The 19,879-nt window shown below is 41.3% G+C and overlaps 1 protein-coding gene across 9 annotated transcripts in view; it reads right to left on the bottom strand.

Annotated features, from left to right (window-relative positions):
• The window catches only part of SNED1 (sushi, nidogen and EGF like domains 1), a 2,618,914-nt gene that overhangs the window by 870,646 nt on the left and 1,728,389 nt on the right, over window positions 1-19,879 (bottom strand). The window lies entirely within an intron of this gene.

A 19,879-nucleotide genomic window follows, 5' to 3' on the forward strand; every position in this document is an offset into this window, starting at 1 on the left:
CCCATGTGTGGGGTAGGCCTGCGCCTGCGCTCTGTGTCAGCAGGGTCGTCACCCCAGTTAAATATGTGGTCAGGGTGGGGCAGTTCCAGAGCATATGCAAAATGTCCGCGCCTACCAGGGTGCATCGGGGGCAGCTAGCTGTAGTGGTCGCGAAATATTTGTTGATCCTCTCCGGTGACAAGTATGCTTGGTGGAGAATATAAAATTGTATTATTTTGAAGCGTGCATTGCGAGGGATGTTTACAGGGCCAGCCAACACCATCGTCCATTCCTTGTTGGTCCACCCCCTCCCTCGGGCTGTCGCCCATTTATCCCGTATCAGCTGTGTGGAGCGCTGCGTGTGCGTGAGAAGGGCCTGCGCTAGCCAGTGTATAATGTGGGAGCCGTAACTCATCACATGTAGGTATTGTATGAGGAGTTGTGTTGGCAATTCCTCTTGAATGTCACCCCAGGAGTCCGTGTACACGCACAATAGTGATGCATGGAGGAGGAACTGTCCGGCTGGCATGTCCATGTTGCCTGCCAGTTCGCCGAAAGGAAGCAGCGCTGCATCAGCATAAAGATCGCCTATCGTTTCCACACCCGCCGCCGTCCAGGCCTCCAGCATAGTCTGCGTCACCAGCCCACTTCGCCGAGGAGTACGCAGCAGGGGAAGCGCGGATGCATAAGGCTTTACTTCCTGTGTCAGTTTCATGCTACGTAAAAAGCATTTGCGGGCCACCGCCATGTGTAAGGGCAGCGGGCGGGGCCCCTTGGTCAGGGGGTGGAATAATGTACAGACCTGCGTGTGGGTCCATACCGTGAGATCAGTAGCGGTATCTTCTAGATTTCTCCCACCCAGCCAGTGCGACACCCATTGCAGCTGTGCCGCCAGATAGTACAGTTCGTAATTGGGGACTGTCAGCCCCCCCATCTCGGTGGGCGCATATAATTTCCTCAGTGCAACCCGTGGCCTTCCAGCGTTCCATATGAGGCTCCGGGTCATGGTATCCAAGTCTCGAAACAGTCGGGCGGGGACATAGGACGGGATATTGGCAAAGTGATATAACAACCGCGGCAGGACTATCATTTTGGATAGTGCTATCCGGCTAGGCACGTTCAGGGGTAGTGTCTTCCAGAAAGCTATCTGGGCGCGCAGCGAATATATTTTGCGTATTAGGTTCCCCTCTAGTACGTCAGACGGGTTCCGGTAGATGTGTATTCCGAGATATTTAAACGCAGTGGGATACCAGGCGAATGTCACACTCCTGCGTGTCGGGGCTGAACGAGTACACACCAGACTTGGCCCAGTTGACCCGGAGGCCCGACATCATCTCAAATGTCTGGAAAACGTCCGACAGTGAGTGCGGCTGATGGAGCGAGATTCAGAAATGTTTTCATTTCAGCTCGTGAAGTCACACTTCCATAATAAGAATTAAATAGGCTAACAATTTGTGCTGTGTATGTGTATTAATTCAACCTAGTTTAAAGTTACATTCACAAATATACACGAGGGTTACTAACATGTGTGCTCATAAATTTGCTCTATGTTGCATTCTCATGTACGTGGAAAATAATAAAATAATCTTGTCTATTGTTGTGTCATAACTAATAGCAGCTGTTTTAAAAATAATTGCATGTGCTTATTTTGCTTTCTTGTATATGTGGAGTCATTTTACTCTTCACAGGTGCATTAAGAATCCTGTTGGATTAATAGAAGAATGGTAAATATAAATGCTGCTTTAATTGTGCGCTTCAGCTATGTAATTTAGACTAATTGGGTTAATCTTTAGCTATGGTGAGTGGCAACAGAACGAATTATATTTCTCACATTAATTATTTTCTTGTGTTTGTTTATATAATAGTTCACAAAAAGTGGTTTTGGGCCTAGTGCATTCGTGTTTGCTAAAATTCTGCTCGGAGCAAAAGAGAGTCTAGAGAAATTCCTGCTGCTGAAACAATTTGTCGTGAATGTAATGAGCTGACTGTTCCATAGTCAAGCAAGGCCAAGGCCAGGAACCGGCAAAAGAACGTGAGACAATTTCATATCCGAGGAAGCAAATGACTTTACTTCGGTTAAATGTTGCAAACTGGAGGAAGCCTCGTTGTTTGAAAACTAGAGACAATGGACTCTAAGAAAGTGACGGAACTGATGTTCTAAAAAGTGGAATGACATGATGGTGTCACTTGTCAACCAATGGGACTCCGATTTCAGCAGAAAAGTTATACTTTTGCTTAGATTAGCTTTGTGCAGTAAGGTATAAAAACTCTTCCCCGTGGAAGAGGAGGCTGCTTCTTGCTGACCTTTGATGAGGGTGTCGTGCAGATGAACTTTACTTGGAGCACGTAAGAGCCTTCAAAGACTTTATTCTTTTATTCTTAAAAATAGCAAGTATAGTTAGGGACTTAGGTTTTGAAAATGCCAAACTGATATTTTCCATTTGCAATAATAATTTGAATTTTTATAAAATTATCATAACCATTTACAATGATTCTAATAAAAATGCTTTAATAAAGATATCTAATGAAATTTCCAAATAAATAGCTAATAAAAATCTTACTTTGGAAAACAAGCTGGCCTTGTTATTTCATGAGTTTAGGTTACCATTAGCAAGATCTTATCGCCATAGTGGCTTAATCAGTTTATAGGGTTTTGTAAAAAATGATTAATTCTTTTACCGCGGTTGTATATAAATGTAAATAATTTGTGAATAAGTTTATTAAGTCACATGATTCAGTTGGTCAATATATGTCAATTTAGTTTATGGGCCTTGTGACTGATTTATGATTGATTGTGTATATAGTGAAGTTGGGTAGCGTAGCTTATGACATATTTCCTATAGACTGCTGGATCAATTTCCTGGTAGCAGACTTGATGGTTGCTATGGTAACCAACATGCTACATGGTAGTTACATAGGATCGATGTCTAACATATGTTGAGTTCGTTCTCGTGTTACATGTAAGGTTTTTCCAGCAGCGTGAAAAATCCTAGTTGTACCGGTACAGCGTAGTGTGATGAGAAGGTAGTCACACAGTACATTTGATCTGTTTCAGAATTGTGGTATCGTCGTATATCACAAGTGTTGTGGCCGTACAACACGTGTTAGGGATAGGTGTGTTAGATGGAGTGTATGTATAGTGAGGATTGTCTATGAAATTGAAGCTTTGAGTATAGGGACAATGAGCCCGTTCTAAAACTCACTGCGAGAAAGTAATAGAATATATTCAAACTTGAGTGAAGGGTAAAATAACGTTGCTTATTTTACTAACGGTTCATGTTATCTGTGGTTGGTTAGAGTCCTGCCAAGAATTCATGTGTGTATGGTTAAGGATATTTTCCGTTTGAAAGTGCGTAATTGATTCCGTAATTTCGTTCGAGTCAAACTTTGAATTGTTACTTTAAGTGCATTCAAAGAGAAACACGTTCGTTATTTACCTGATTGAATGGTAAAGTAAAGGTTTGCTTTATCGGCGAATGTATATTCTGTGAGAATAGCGTCGTCTATTCCACGTAAAATAATTCTTGCATGACTGTAAATTCTGTCACTTTATTTAGAGAAACAGACAGATGAGTCGTCCTTTGTCGTCGTTAATTAATTTTCATTGAAAAGTGTCCTTAAAATGGCACTGAGAAAAGTTTTTGTAAAGGAGGGGTGAGCTATAAGAGTGAGAAGCAAAAAACCGCAGCGGCTGTGTACGTCACACGGTTCGCGCAGTGATTGGATATCATACGTCACAGGCTGTACTCTGATTGGCTCGTGAGCTGAGCACTGATTGGCTTTTGTGGGAAGCTCCATTCTTATTGGTCAAGCAAGGTAGTGACGTAGCTCGAACCTGATTGGCTTGTTGTGTTTCACGCACGGATTGGTTGGTGTTACGGAACAACCAGGAAACTTTTACGATCATTTCCAATTAAGTGGATTCGATTTTAAAATGAATTATTATTACAAAAATGTTGAGAAAAAGCTTACAATACTTCAGAAATTGAAATTTTTTATTTCGCCTGACAAGAAAATTGAAACGCGAGGTGGTAAATTACTTCATAAATACAAAACACCTGCAGCGTATATGGAAGGTGAATATGGTTATCATACTGTTCTGTGGTTTGATATATGGAAACATTATACAAAAGATGACGGCGTATTGGTTTGGCCGGACGATGGTTCATTTAACATGAAAATTTTAAGGAATTTAAGAGAAAAGATGTCAGCTCTTATACCTAAACCTAGACCAACACAATTTGAAGCTTTGGTTGAATGGGAGGATGAGATGTTTCAACTTCAGAAAGAAGCAAGTGGGATAAAAAGACCTCCAAAAATACCGAGTTACAGAAGGGAAACGCATGAAGATAGAATGCGTATGTGGAGACAGGGAGACATGTGCGATGGTCTTTATTTAATTAGAGAAATGGTTTTAGGGTCTCCAAGTGAAAAGAGAACTGAAAAGAAAAATAATGTCATTGTAGAAAGTGAATCAGAAGATGCAGTTTTAGAAGAAATTTTTACCACAAATAAAAAGAATGCCCAACTGAGACCGCCTTGTTCATGGTCTACTCCGATGGTTTCTACAGGAACCACACCAAGTGCACCTCCATTAAATGAATCTCCAAATTTGTACCCAAATAATTCTGAATCTTTTGAAACTCCAGAAAAATTAGAAATCAGAACCAATTCTAGTGTTTATAATGAAAACCGACATTTTTCAGAAATTCCAATGGAAAGGGAAGCCCCTAGAAATTTAACGAGAACTGCCAGAGATGAGGAAGTTGCAAATACTTCAGAATATTTACGATCAAAAGAAAAATTAATTCAACAGATAACAAAAGGCATGGAAGCAGTAACAGTTCCTGTTTTTGATCATAAGGAAATGAAACAGCCAGGTTTGACAATTCTATTAAATGTAGAAATTCAAAAAGTAGCTGAAAAATTTTATTCAAGAATTTTCTGAAATTCATCATGAGAAAACAAAAATGCCTGATTTGACTTTTAATCAAGGTTCTTTTAACCAGTCACCAATGGGTGCAGAATCAGATGTAGAGACTCCTGAAAGAAGAGGGTCAAATTCAAATCTTGATGTTGCAAAATTGAAAGCAGATTTGGAAGAATTAATAATTGGCACAATTGGTCCTGACAGTTTAAAATTTTATCGTGATGATGAACTCCTGTTCATCTGTAAGAGCATTCAATGGAAAACAAAGAATAAATATGATCAGTTAGAAGAACTAGCAGTTGAATTGGAAATCGATTTGAGCAGACAGAAAAATTTGGGAAAACACTACAGATTAGATTTTACAGAAAGGGACATTGAAAACTTTAACACAATGGGAAGAATAATGCATATAAAAGAATTGATTGTTTACATCAAAAAGTTGGGTGACTTGAGTAAATGGAGAGTGAAATGGACTAAAAAGAAGGAAGATGAAAGGTTGGATAAACTGGATAACTTATCTAAACAGTTTCCTATGAGAGAAATCGCAGGTGGAGGATATGTCCATTTCCCATGGTCAAGACAAGATATTTTGCTTTTCACAAATGATTTTCCTCGGCTGAGAGAAAAGCCTGTGGAATGGTATCGACAGGTGGACAGATTCATCAAAGTCTCAAAAGTTCTGTGGATTGATCTGGATGGATTCTTTGACATTGTTGTCCCATCAGATCTTTGGACAGAATGTAAAATTGCTGTGAGTTGGCCAAAAGAGGAACCGGAGCGAATTAAAGAAACAGGTGCTCCAGCTCCAATAGTTATGGATTTATATGAAAAAAGTGATTTACTGGTTGAAAAATAAAATTGCCCCAAAAGAAATTGATTGGGTAAAAATAGGCAGGACAAATCAGGAACCAAAGGAATCAGTTCATTCATTTTAGGAAAGATTATTACTGGTTTTCAAACAATACAGTGGTTATGAAAAATTAGATGAAAAAGATATGAGTCATTTTATCTACAGATTTGTTTATGGTCTTAGACCAGAAATTGGAGAAATGATCAGGAATAATATTGTCGGATGGCAATCAAATTCAGTTGACGATATTTTGAGAAAAGCAAAATACTGCAGTGATGAGTTAGAAGTGAAACAGAAAAAGTTAAAAGAAAAAGCAATGTGGGCACAAGTGAAGGTAGCTGAGCAACAGATTGCAAGTCTAGAGAATAAAAATGTAAATTTTGCACAGAATCAGAACCAGAGTCAGGGTCAAGGAAAATTTAAAATTAATTTTAACAAATCAAAGAATAATGCTAGAATTGAAGAATTAAAACAGAAATTACCTTGTTTTAATTGTGGCGAAATCGGTCATTGGAAAAGCGAGTGTAAAAACCCACCCAGAAATTTTAAAAATGCATCATTAAACCCACAGATGCAGAATGATGTTGATCTGCAGCAACAGATACAGCTACAACAACAGTTGAATGATCTGAGTCTTCAGCGACAGCTACAACATCAGTTAGCACAGCAACAGAATCAGTTCCACAGCCTCCATTTCCAAATTGTGGGGGAGGTCAAAAATATAATCCAGGTGTGGGATTCGGAGGAGGTGATCAGGTAATTAGAGCTCAAAGATCAAATGTGCAAAATGCAACAGGACAATTTTTGTTAACAGGAAACCAAGGAAGCGATTCTGATGACTGCTTCTGACGCTGCCCGAGAGAGGGGGAAGAGTGTGTAATTGGAGCCACTCTTGAGGTTGACCAGACTGGTCCATTTGTAAATGGAAAAGTGAATGATGTAGAAATCACTTTTCTCGTGGACACTGGTGCTACCCGTTCTACTGTTAGATCAGTGGAAATTGAAAACCTGCCTCTCTCTGGGGATACCATCCAAGTAGTCGGAGTAAGTAATCAGCAGATTAAAACAGATCTAACTGATCCTGTGAAGGTTGAAATTGGCAATTTTAAAGACAAACACAGATTTGTAGTTTGCAACAGCAGTCCAGTGAATTTGTAGAGATATATATTGTGCAAAATGAATTGCAGAATATATTGTTCACCTGATGGAATTGAGTTACAAACCATGGAGGAAGATGGGTTGTACCGATTGACAACGATGTTAGTTGAAGCAGAAGAAACAAAATGATTTCCTACATTTGAAAAAGAAAATTTACCAGAGGAATTAAAAGAGACAGTCAAAACTGAAATTTGGGATTTGACTGGAAATGAGATGGGTCTAATGAAACATGTCAATCCAGTCAAAATTTCAGTAAAACAGGGAATAGAATTTCCAAACATTCCTCAGTATAAAATGAAAGCTGAAACAATCGAAGGTGTCATTACAGTAATTGAAAAATTCATTAAACAAGGTGTTTTGAAAGAAATTGAGAGCAGTCCTTGTAACTCACCGATTATGGGGATCAAAAAGTCAAATGGAACGTACAGGATAGTTCAGGATTTGAGAAAAGTTAACCAAATTGTTGTTCCATGCTGTCCAGTTGTTCCAAATCCAGCAGTCATTCTTTACCAAATTCCGCATGATGCAGAATGGTACACAGTCATTGATCTTTGTAATGCGTTCTTTACTGTTCCATTGCATCCAGAGAGCCAAGAAATCTTTGCTTTCAGATTCCAAAATAGGACCCTCGCATGGTGTAGAATCCCTCAAGGGTATACAGAGAGTCCTTCTATCTTTAATGAGCTGTTAAAGAAATCTTTGGAAGATCTTAATCTACCTGGCAGGTCAACATTGGTGCAGTACATTGACGATCTGTTAATAGCTGCAAAAACAAGAGACAATTGTGTGACAGATACGATTACTCTTTTGAATCATTTGGCTGACGAGGGACATAAAGTGTCCCCTGCAAAATTGCAGTTTTGTAAACAGGAAGTAAAATACCTTGGTCATAGAATTGCAAAGGGAATGAGACAGGTGACGATTGAGAGAATAAAAATGATTCAGGGAATGCAACCTCCAAAAACACAAAGACAGGCTAGAATGTTTCTAGGAATGGTTGGTTACTGTCGTCAATGGATTAGTGGATTTTCAGTAATTGCGGAACCACTTCAGAGACTGACAAAATCAGACATAAAAGATCCAATTGTACTTTCTGACACTGAATTGGAAGCTTTTGAGAAGCTAAAAAGAAGCCTGTGTGAAGCTCCAGCTCTGGGCATGCCAGATTATGAAAAAGATTTTGAACTGTACTGCAGTGAAAGAGAAGGATGTGCCTTGTCTGTGTTAATTCAGAGACATGGAAATATGAGAAAGCCTATTGCTTACTTCTCAGCAGTTCTTGATCCAGTTGCAAAAGCCTTACCAGGTTGTTTAAAAGCAGTTGCAGCAACAAGTGTTAGTCTTGAGCAGAGTGAAGGAATCATTATGGGATTTCCTGTAAAAGTCTATGTTCCCCATTCAGTTGAAATTCTCCTTACAAGGAGCAAAACACAACACTTGACAAGCAATAGATTGACAAAATATGAGAAAATTATTCTGGGATCAGATAGTGTGTCAATTGCAAGGTGTGTGAATTTAAATCCTTCCACACTGTTACCTGATACTGAAATTAGTGATGAAAATAATGTGGAACATGAATGCTTGGATGTCATGGAATACTGTACTAAGCCAAGACAGGACATTAAAGATGTACCATTGCCTGAATCAGATTATGTCTACTTTGTAGATGGCTCTTGTTTGAGATCAGAGGGAGGTGTTTTAAAAGCAGCATATTCAGTCTGTACAGTGGCAGATGTTGAAGAAGCATCATGTCTTGAAGGAATTAGTTCAGCACAGGTGGCTGAATTAATTGCTTTTTTTGTGCTTGTGAACTGGCAAAAGATCTGAGAGTCACTATAATTACTGATAGCCAGTATGGATACGGAGTTGTGCATGATTATGGACAGCTCTGGTCTCAGAGAGGCTACATGACATCAGCAGGTTCACCAATTAAAAATGCAGAGTTCATCAAAAGATTGATTGATGGCATACAGTTGCCAAAAGAGATTGCTGTGGTAAAGTGTGCAGCACATAGAAAGGGTGAAGATTTTATCACCAAAGGCAATGCTTATGCAGACGAAATTGCAAAGTATTGCGCAAGGAATAATTATTCACTTAATCGGGAGAAAAACAAAGAATTTGATTCAAGTTCACTGATGCTAACATCAATTGTTGAGACATGGCAGGAAATCAGAGACTTACAGAATGAAGCTGATGATGATGAGAAGAACACATGGTTAAGAGCAGAATGTAGACAGAGGGAAGAGGATGGAGTTTGAACATACAAAGATGGCAGGGTAGTTTTACCAAACTGCATGATTGCTGACATGGCCAGAATGTACCATGGCCTTGGTCATATTGGAAGAGATTCAATGATTAGGCTTTTTAAAGAAACTTGGTTCAATACCAAGTTCAGAACAATTGCAGAGTCTATCTGCCAAAGGTGTTTGATTTGTCAACAAATGAACCCAAACAGGAAATCAGTTGTGGGAACAGGAATAATAGGTCGGAAAGGTGGTCCTTTCACCAGGTTACAAATGGATTTCATTGAGATGCCCAAGCACAATAGACTGCAATATGTTTTGGTGATTGTTTGTTTGTTTTCAAGATGGGTAGAAGCTTTCCCCACACGACACAGTGATTCAATTACTGTAGCAAAGTTACTTCTAGGTGAGATTATTCCCAGGTACGGTTTCCCTGTGACCATAGAGAGTGATAGAGGAGGACATTTTGATAACAGGTTGTTGAAATTGATCTGTGAAGCTTTACACATTGAGCAGAAGTTACACTGTGCATACAGACCAGAGGCATCTGGAGTTGTAGAGCAAATTAATGGAACGATTAAAAATAGAATTGGAAAAATGTGTCTAGATACAGGCATAAAATGGACAGATGCTCTTCCACTTGTTTTGATGACTTTGAGAAGTACTCCAGATAAAAAGACAGGTCTGAGTCCTCATGATATTATCATGGGCAGAGTTATGAGACAAGCATTTATACCAGTAGGAAAACTGGTGAGCATTAATGACAGTGCAATTTTGGAGTATTGTAAAAAGCTGTCTGACGTCGTGACTTCTGTATCTAATCAGGTGGGAACTGAAGTACAGTCAAAAGACAAAGTGCAAACACATGATCTGAGACCTGGAGATTGGGTCAGAACAAAAGTTCACCGAAGAAGAAACTGTTTGGTTCCAAGGTGGCAGAAGCCAAGGCAGGTGATACTTGTGACGACAAATGCTGTAAAGTGTAGGGGAATAAAAAGGTGGATTCATCCAAGTCATACTATTTCAATACCTACACCTGAAAACTCTGACGAAGAGAGTGATACAACAGCTGATTCAGATTCTGAAGAAGAAGCTGAAGAAAACCCAGATTCTGAAGATCGACAGAGACGTCGACATCTGGAGAGACCTTCAGTGAAGGGAGATCTGATTGGAAAAGATTTGAAAATTATTGAAATAGATTCTGAAAATGATGAAGATCTGTTAGAAAAAGAATCAGCAGAAGAATCAGATAAAGATGTGGGAGAAGCAAAAGAGTCTGATGAAGATAAAGAAGAAGAAGCTGAAACGACAGAAAATTCTGATCAAGTGCTGAATCAAGACCAGGAGAGTATCGAAAAGCAGAAAATAAGCTCTGAAAGAAGGAACAAGAAACCAGAAACTGGGAAGTTGAAGGTAATTGAAGAGGAGGAGGAAGACGAATTGCCAAGTACCAGTGATGGAAGAAAAAGTATAGTTCCTAACGGAGTGAAGCTGCCGATTAGAAAATATCCTGAGTCAAGAATTGAAATTTCTGACAGTGATTCTGGAGAAAGTGATGAAGATTGTCAAAGGGAAAGTGTGAGAAAGAGATCTTGGAAAACAGAATCTAATGTGTCTGAACCAAAAAGAAAAATTCTGAGAAAAGGTGAAACCTGGCCAAGTGAAAACGAAGGGTTGAGAGTCAGGTTAATAAAAAGATCAAAGGAGCAGGTGAATGAGATCACTAGTCAAGAGGATCCTGAAAAGAAAGCAGAAAAAGGAAAGAGAATAGAAGTTATCTCTAGAAAAACAAAGAGAGTTTTAAAACCAAATCAGAAATATAAATCTCCTGAGTGGGCTTATATAATGATACCACCTGTAATTGAGATAAATAGTAGTAGTCAGGAAGAAGTTGAAGACAATAGTGACAACGATTGAAATACTAATCTGTTAAGTTTTAGGTTTCTGTTTTTGGCATAAGGCTGAAGAAATTGTGTTAGGGGACATAAGGTCGAAGAAATTGTGTTTAGTTGAAAAATAACTTGTGACGCAAGGTCGAAGAAAAGTTGTTAGAGGGTTTAACATTTTTTTTAAAAAAAATATTTGAAAAAGGGGGGTGTTTTAGGGTTTTATTAGACATATTTTAAATATTTTTTTGTTTTCTTTTTCTAAGGTAAGGCTAGCTAAAATGCCTGTTGTTTTGAAGCGTAGTACCTCAAAATGTTCCATTCTTAAAAATTGCTGTAAGATGACTCTGATATGTATGCTCATATTAATTCTGCTCTGGTTAGTGCTAGCTGTCATCTTTCCTTTCGGGATCGATAAGGAGAAGTACAAAGTCAATATGACAAGCAAAGCTTCAGTTAGTCAAGCCAAACATAGTGCAACAAACAAAGCTAACAAAGTTATTGATCACAGACCAGAGACTCATCAGGATAGGTCTGTTAGTGATTTTTCTAGCAATACATTTTCGAGGCTTTTGAGGGAATATGTTAAGGTTATGAGTGTCAAAGATTGCTATATCTGTGTACAATTACCTGCTTCTGTTTCTGAGGGAGTGACATACAATATGCTTCCTCTTACTTATGGCATAACTTGCAGTGTGTTAGCCAGTTTATTTTACCAGACTGGTCGCTTGGAGTATTATTATTCAAACTATGATGACATTTTTGCTAACCTAAAAATTGAGAATGCTTTAAATAAACACAAACAAGCCAAACAGATGAGGGAATTCTTTTTAGTTACTAATGAACTCACCTATGAGTATGCTTATGGAAATAATCTAACTTGCAAATTGAGAACAGAGGAAAAGACTTTCTTGAACTTAGTTGAAGAAAGAAGAGCAATCTATAAAAGGAATGAAAAGGTCAAACAGACCAAATCCAAGTTTTGGCAGAAAGAGGATGAGAAGCTTAATGGCAAATCTTTTGACAATGTTGCAATTCACATAGATAAACCAATTAGTGGCAAGCTTTACATTAGGAGAGATAATACCCTTTTTGATAATTACTTTGTAGGTGCTAGCAATTGTGAGGACACATACCAAATCATGGGAGGTTGGGGATTCAAAAGTGGCAAAGATCCAATTTTTCCTGGGATCTATTTTATCTGTGGAGACAAAGCTTATTATAATCTTCCGGACCATTGGTACGGGACATGTTATGTTGGACTTGTTTTTCCAAAAATATTTCATGTTGACAGAAATGAAGAAGGTTCGTTTGAAATCAGAAATCATGTAAAAAGGTATAAAAGAGAAAGTTTCTCAGAAATTTTGGGAGATATTTTTGAAGCAGTGATAGTAGGTATAACCCTGAATGCAGGAAGAATCAGAAAATTGTCCACAATTGTTGACAGATTGTCCACTGACACAGCAGGTGGTTTCCAATTAGTAAATACCGAAGTCATTGCGGTTAGGTCAATGGTGATGCAGAGTCGCCTTGCCCTGGACATACTCCTAGCAAAAGAGGGAGGAGTCTGTGGCATTTTACATGTCCAGCACTGCTGTACCTATATCCCAGACGAGAGCAGGAATATTGAAACGTACATCAAGAACATCACAGAGATGCATTCAGAGATAGTTCCCTTAGAAGAGGATGACTTTACAGAATGTCTTTCAAAAAGATTCCAAACTATAAAAACGTGGTTTCAAGAGATTGGTGGTTCAGTTTTTGGCAAGATTCTAACACCTTTGTTTGTGATAATTTTTGTAATAGTTTTGACAAAGATCAGTTGCATGTTACACAAGAGAAAGAAGCACATGAGAGAAAAAAGAAGAATTTACAAAATTAGAAAGGAACAGGAGAGGGAAATAGAGCTAGAGGAGTTATGCAGAGCTCAATATGACAGTTGCAAAGAATTTGCTGAAACAAAACTCTAGAAATACTAACACAGTGAAATTGAATCATATTCTTTTAGATACAATTTTTCTAAATTTTGGGTGTGGTGTGGTGATTTCAGATGAGGGAGTTGATGGAGCGAGATTTAGAAATGTTTTCATTTCAGCTCGTGAAGTCACACTTCCATAATAAGAATTAAATAGGCTAACAATTTGTGCTGTGTGTGTGTATTAATTCAACCTAGTTTAAAGTTACATTCACAAATATACACGAGGGTTACTAACATGTGTGCTCATAAATGTGCTCTATGTTGCATTCTCATGTACGTGGAAAATAATAAATTAATCTTGTCTATTGTTGTGTCATAACTAATAGCAGCTGTTTTAAAAATAATTGCATGTGCTTATTTTGCTTTCTTGTATATGTGGAGTCATTTTACTCTTCACAGGTGCATTAAGAATCCTGTTGGATTAATAGAAGAATGGTAAATATAAATTCTGCTTTAATTGTGCGCTTCAGCTAGGTAATTTAGACTAATTGGGTTAATCTTTAGCTATGGTGGGTGGCAACAGAACGAATTATATTTCTCACATTAATTATTTTCTTGTGTTTGTTTATATAATAGTTCACAAAAAGTGGTTTTGGGCCTAGTGCATTCGTGTTTGCTAAAATTTTGCTCGGAGCAAAAGAGAGTCTAGAGAAATTCCTGCTGCTGAAACAATTTGTCGTGAATGTAATGAGCTGACTGTTCCATAGTCAAGCAAGGCCAAGGCCAGGAACCGGCAAAAGAACGTGAGACAATTTCATATCCGAGGAAGCAAATGACTTTACTTCGGTTAAATGTTGCAAACTGGAGGAAGCCTCGTTGTTTGATAACTAGAGACAATGGACTCTAAGAAAGTGACGGAACTGATGTTCTAAAAAGTGGAATGACATGATGGTGTCACTTGTCAACCAATGGGACTCCGATTTCAGCAGAAAAGTTATACTTTTGCTTAGATTAGCTTAGTGCAGTAAGGTATAAAAACTCTTCCCCGTGGAAGAGGAGGCTGCTTCTTGCTGACCTTTGATGAGGGTGTCGTGCAGATGAACTTTACTTGGAGCACGTAAGAGCCTTCAAAGACTTTATTCTTTTATTCTTACAAATAGCAAGTATAGTTAGGGACTTAGGTTTTGAAAATGCCAAACTGATATTTTCCATTTGCAATATTAATTTGAATTTTATAAAATTATCATAACCATTTACAATGATTCTAATAAAAATGCTGTAATAAAGATATCTAATGAAATTTCCAAATAAATAGCTAATAAAAATCTTACTTTGGAAAACAAGCTGGCCTTGTTATTTCATGAGTTTAGGTTACCATTAGCAAGATCTTATCGCCATAGTGGCTTAATCAGTTTATAGGGTTTTGTAAAAAATGATGAATTCTTTTACCGCGGTTGTATATAAATGTATATAATTTGTGAATAAGTTTATTAAGTCACATGATTCAGTTGGTCAATATATGTCAATTTAGTTTATGGGCCTTGTGACTGATTTATGATTGATTGTGTATATAGTGAAGTTGGGCAGCGTAGCTTATGACATATTTCCTATAGACCGCTGGATCACGGCACACTCGTGAGGTCACGCACATATAGGAGCAAGTCATCCGCATAAAGCAAGACCACGTGTAAGCCATCCGCCAGTGGGATCCCCCAGTCCATCCCTTGCGCCCGCAACAGCGCCGCGAGGGGCTCCATGGCCAGGGAAAAAAGGAGCGGCGACAAGGGGCAGCCCTGTCTGGTGCGTCTTCGCACATCAAGTGCATCTGAGAGCAGCCCGCCCACTCGCACCCGCACGGTGGGTCTCTGATAGAGCAAGCCCACCATATCGATGTAGGTGTCACCCAGGTTGAACTTCTCTAGCACCGCCCTGAGGTATGGCCATTCCACCGAATCAAAAGCCTTCTCGAGGTCAAGAACCAAGCATCCCGACCTTGGCCAGTGAAGAGGGGCATATTTCTGTACCTTGAAGAGTCGGCGAATATTGTATGAGGTGCTGCGGGCAGGCACAAAGCCATTCTGGTCACGATGGACAAGAGTCGGGGCTATGGTAGCCAAGCGTCGAGCTAAGAGGGAAGTGAAGATTTTATAATCGGTATTTAGCAGTGCTAATGGCCTGTAAGAGCCCATGTGTGTGCTGTCTCTGCCCGGTTTTAGGAGCGAGACAAGAGTGGCCTCGTTGAGAGTGGCGGGGAGTGCCATATCATCAATGAAAAAACAAAGGTGGTGATGGACGGAGCGTTGACAATACAAACACTCACCCCCAGTCAACTGATCTGGGTTTAATCCATCACCGTTCTTTAGCTCACTCCGCCACCCCAGTTCAGACATGGCCATATGCAAATCAGTCTGACCCTGTGCCTCATGGGAACAGTCCAGCCCGGACTGCCAAGCCATGTCTTCCCTGGACCAGAATCAAGCTTCCCAGGACCGGTTTCTGGCATTACAGCCGTCTTCAGCCGGGCTTGCTTGACTCCAGTGGCAAAGTGAGCAAGGGCCTCACGTCTGAGCATACCCTGCCAACTTAGGGCGAACAAAGAAAAACCAAAGGTGGTGATGGACGGAGCGTTGACAATACAAACACTCACCCCCAGTCAACTGATCTGGGTTTAATCCATCACCGTTCTTTAGCTCACTCCGCCACCCCAGTTCAGACATGGCCATATGCAAATCAGTCTGACCCTGTGCCTCATGCATTATAGACTTTAAGCAGCTCAGGAAGCAGAATTTCGGAGTATGCCTTAAAAAATTCGGCAGGCAGCCCATTTGGGCCTGGCGACTTGCCATTGGAGAGAGCAAAAATAGCATCGCGCAGGTCTTCTGACGTGAGCGGCGCCTCCAGATCTCCCTGTTGCGCAGCTGTGAGGAGTGGCAAATGGATTTCCGAGAGGTAGCCTGCGATATCTTCGGCAGGGGCCCTGAGCTGAGACCGGTACAGGGCACGGTAGTGTCGTACAAAGGCTTGGTGTATCTTGCCTTGTGTGTAAACCACCCCTTCCTCGGCGCTGTGGATAGCAGACACGGGTGTTGTGCGGTCTTCTTGTCTGACGAGCCAGGCCAGTAATTTGCCAGGCTTATCACCAAGATGGTGCGCGTGTGCGGAGTGGGAAGTATAATTAAGGTGACGGAGCCGTTCCAGCAGTTGGGCGTGCTCCTCGCGGGCCGTGAGCAGTGCTCCATCAGCCCCTGCCATCGCCTCCTGCTCTCGTCGGAGCAGGTCGGTCTCCACTCGCTGTAAGTCTCCCTCTAACTTTTTCTGCATATGTCCCTGTGTGCCCAGGCAGTGCCCCCTGATCACGACTTTAAATGCGTCCCATTCAATCTGTGTAGATGTCGCGGTGTCAGAGTTATCCGCAAAATATTGCGCTACGCAGGCGTGCAGGGAATCTCGGAAGGGGGGGTCTAGCAAGAGGGTGGGCTGTAATCGCCAGGTGGGGATGAGTGGGCACGGGCGCTCCCATGCTATATCCAATGTATGCGGGTTGTGGTCCGAGTGAGTGTGGCCCATGTATTGCGTACCTGTAAGTAGGGGCAGAAGTTCAGGAGACACCATGTATCGGTCCAGACGCACATGCAGAGCGTGCGCCCCTGAGTAGTAGGATACACCCTAGAGGCAGGGTTGCGTGTGCGCCAAGCGTCATGCAGGTCCCACTGTGCTGCCCAATGGATGAGCGCTTTCATAGCACCGCAAGTCGGAGCGCCAGGTTTTGGTGGAGCAGAGCGATCTAGGGCCGCGTCCAGTATGCAATTATAGTCACCCCCGATTATCCAGGGGACTCCGTGCCAGGGCGCCAGCTTCTCTGATAAATGTGCGAAAAAGTTGCCTTGATCTGTATTAGGGGAGTACAGGGAAGTCAGGACCACAGGCTGCCCATCTAATCTGCCCCGTACGAGCACAAACCTACCCTCCGGGTCGATGTAAGAGTGTGTCATGGCGAAGGGAGTACCCGGCCTAACCCATAGCAGCGCCCCGCGGGAATATGAGGAGTATTCTGTGGCATATATTTGTCCCCTAAACACAAATGAGGGTAATACTAGGGAAATATTTATTGACCTGGCATTGCTGCGATCCCTACATGCAATACAAAGAACTATACACAGACAATGGGTCAAGGTTACTAGAAGCTAACTAAGAAACTGTACAATAATCGGGATACAATCTAGGAATCCATGGTATTCGTAGTGAAAAAAGTGTATTCCCATCAGATACCCATCCTGTTCCGCCCTACATCATTTGGGATCCTTCACCCGAAGGAAGTGGAAACTTGTCCACTGTGGATTAGGTAGATTGTAGCCTAATCTTTTTTGAGGATACTGAAATATGATGGAAGGAAAATGGTATCAGGTGGTAAGTGACTAGCAGTGCAAAGAAAAATCAAAAGATGTGTCAAGTTCATGTGAATAATTTAATATTGGGTTGTAGGAGTGGAAAAAACTTTTAATGGGATCCTACCCACACCCAAAGGGATAAAAACAGTGCAAAGTAGTGTAACAAATGACTACTTAGATGTTAAGAGGTCGACATGTTTCTGCAGTGTGATAGGGTCATACGATCCCTGTCTGCTTCTTCAGGACCTTGTTAATAAATGCTACTGCTGGTGTGCTAAACAACAATAATTTTTAAATAAAAATTCATATCACCCACTGTTTGGGGAATGAACTCTCCACCTCACCCGGCTACAGCTCAGGTATTAATGGAGCACCGCTCTGTCCGTCGGTACTCCTGACATCCGTCTAGGCTGTCAAGTGGGACAGCCTAGACGGATGTCAGGAGTACCTGTTTACCTATTCAAAAATTATTGTTGTTTAGCACACCAGCAGTAGCATTTATTAACAAGGTCCTGAAGAAGCAGACAGGGATCGTATGACCCTATCACACTGCAGAAACATGTCGACCTCTTAACATCTAAGTCCAGCTCACCTCGTCCCGGCTAGATGTGTGCAGCTTTCAATCTTCTTCTATTCCTAGCCCTTCAGAATCCAGCTGAGGAAATGACCTACGAACCAAGGGTTCTGTCGATGCTGATCCAGTTACGGGTCATCGGGGATGAGAATGGGGCTGGTCCCCCAGGGGTGCTTGCAGCTTTGGGAGTATCGGTGTCTAGGCTTGTGCCGGGGAAGGTCGCAATGGCATGACCGGCATCGGTCGAGATTCATCGCTGAATCCATGGGGGGTCATTGGTGCCAGGTCCGAAGCCGCTGGCACGGAACCCCATTGAGTCCCCCCTGAGGCTCTGGGGCTAGGGTCAGGCAGCCCAAGTATGAGGCACATGGAGTCATACAATTCTTTGAGCTGGGCAGGGGTCACTCCGGCTCCCAGGAAGGCAGGGAAGTGCAGAGCTGACTCAGGTGTAGGTTTAGCAGAACAAGGCCTAGAACGCCGAGACTCCTCTGTCGTGTCGGCAGACAGACAGGGAAAAGTTGAAGCACGCTTCACCTTCTTTTGTTTTTTGTGCTTCCTACCTGCCCGTATTGATAGATTTGAGTGGGAGGACAAAGACTTAGGTCTCCCGGAGCAGTGCCCGGACCTTCCTGTCGATCAGGACCGTGATTAAAACCTCCAAAGAGAACGACGTGGTGCGGAGCGCCGGGTCACAAGCAGGTTAGGGACCTCTCCCGTAAAGCTTTCAGAGCCATGGCCTGGTAGTCGGAGCACAACTTTAAGCCGTGGTCGCGCTCCAGACACCAGAGACAAACCAGGTGTGGGTCCGTCATCGATATGGTGTGGAGACAGGTGCCATACGGTTTGAACCCAGAAGTCTTCTAGGACATGAAGAAAAACCTACACCCACAAAAAGGGGTTGACAAAACGACAAAAAAGCCTGTCAAAAAGTGACAGAGGGTAGCTCTCTTCACGTGGATGGTGCAGAAAAAAAACAAGTGACGTCAGTCCACCAAGGTGGTGCCTTTATAGGTGATTTGGACATCACAGTACAGACAACACCAACAACGTCACACTGAGCTGACTCACGCCACCTACAGGTGTGCAGGGGTATTGCTCGAAGAAAAGCCTTCCAGATCCAGTCTGACACCTGAGAAATTTAAAGGTAAGAAATCTGCAGCTAGATGTCTATCAGATACTGCATCTTTAATATATAGCATAGGAAGTCCCAAGTCACTCATGCTGATATCTAAAGCTTCCTCTGCTATGAAGATTGCAAGCAATATTACTCTCAGAAAAGCAACCTTCACAAGAACCAACTCTCATTAGAATTAGTTCTAAGCCCTTTAAGATAATTAAAATGTTTGTGTACACAAGAAAACTCAATTACCACCCTCAACCTAGCCATACCTCCAAATTTCTAACCCAAAGACTATTTACACCTAAATAGCAGATTTTAATGAAAGCACCTTACATTATATACCTTCACATTATGTCAAAGCACAAAACTGCACTTAGGGTGCCCCATTTTTCAAGGACACCCAAAACTGTGCCTCATGTGCCCCCAAGCCTCACCTCATATCTTATTGCTGGGTAATTCTTCATGGGCACCCGTAAATGTACACAGTTCCAGGAAAGGGTCATCTCTCTTACGGTCAACCAACTTGCAAACTGCCATGTTATCTTTCTTACTGTTATTCATGGAAATCTTCTAGTACCTCACCTCTCCCTAAGGCCTATACCACATCCTACCTGCTACACTATTTTCAGGGGTAATCGTCATGAGCAATTATGCAAACCCAACATGTGATTTAATGAATACTTTATTCCGAGTTCCAGTGGCCACGAGTTTCACTTGGGCACCTTTGAGCTTCTTCAAGGCTGTGATTGAGTCAGATAAGTTTATGTCATCATAGATTATACAGTACAAACATCCTTCTTCAAGGAATGGACCAGAAAAATGTTTCTAGCACC

This window comes from Lissotriton helveticus, chromosome 11 (assembly GCF_964261635.1).
Source record: "Lissotriton helveticus chromosome 11, aLisHel1.1, whole genome shotgun sequence".
Taxonomy (NCBI): domain Eukaryota; kingdom Metazoa; phylum Chordata; class Amphibia; order Caudata; family Salamandridae; genus Lissotriton; species Lissotriton helveticus.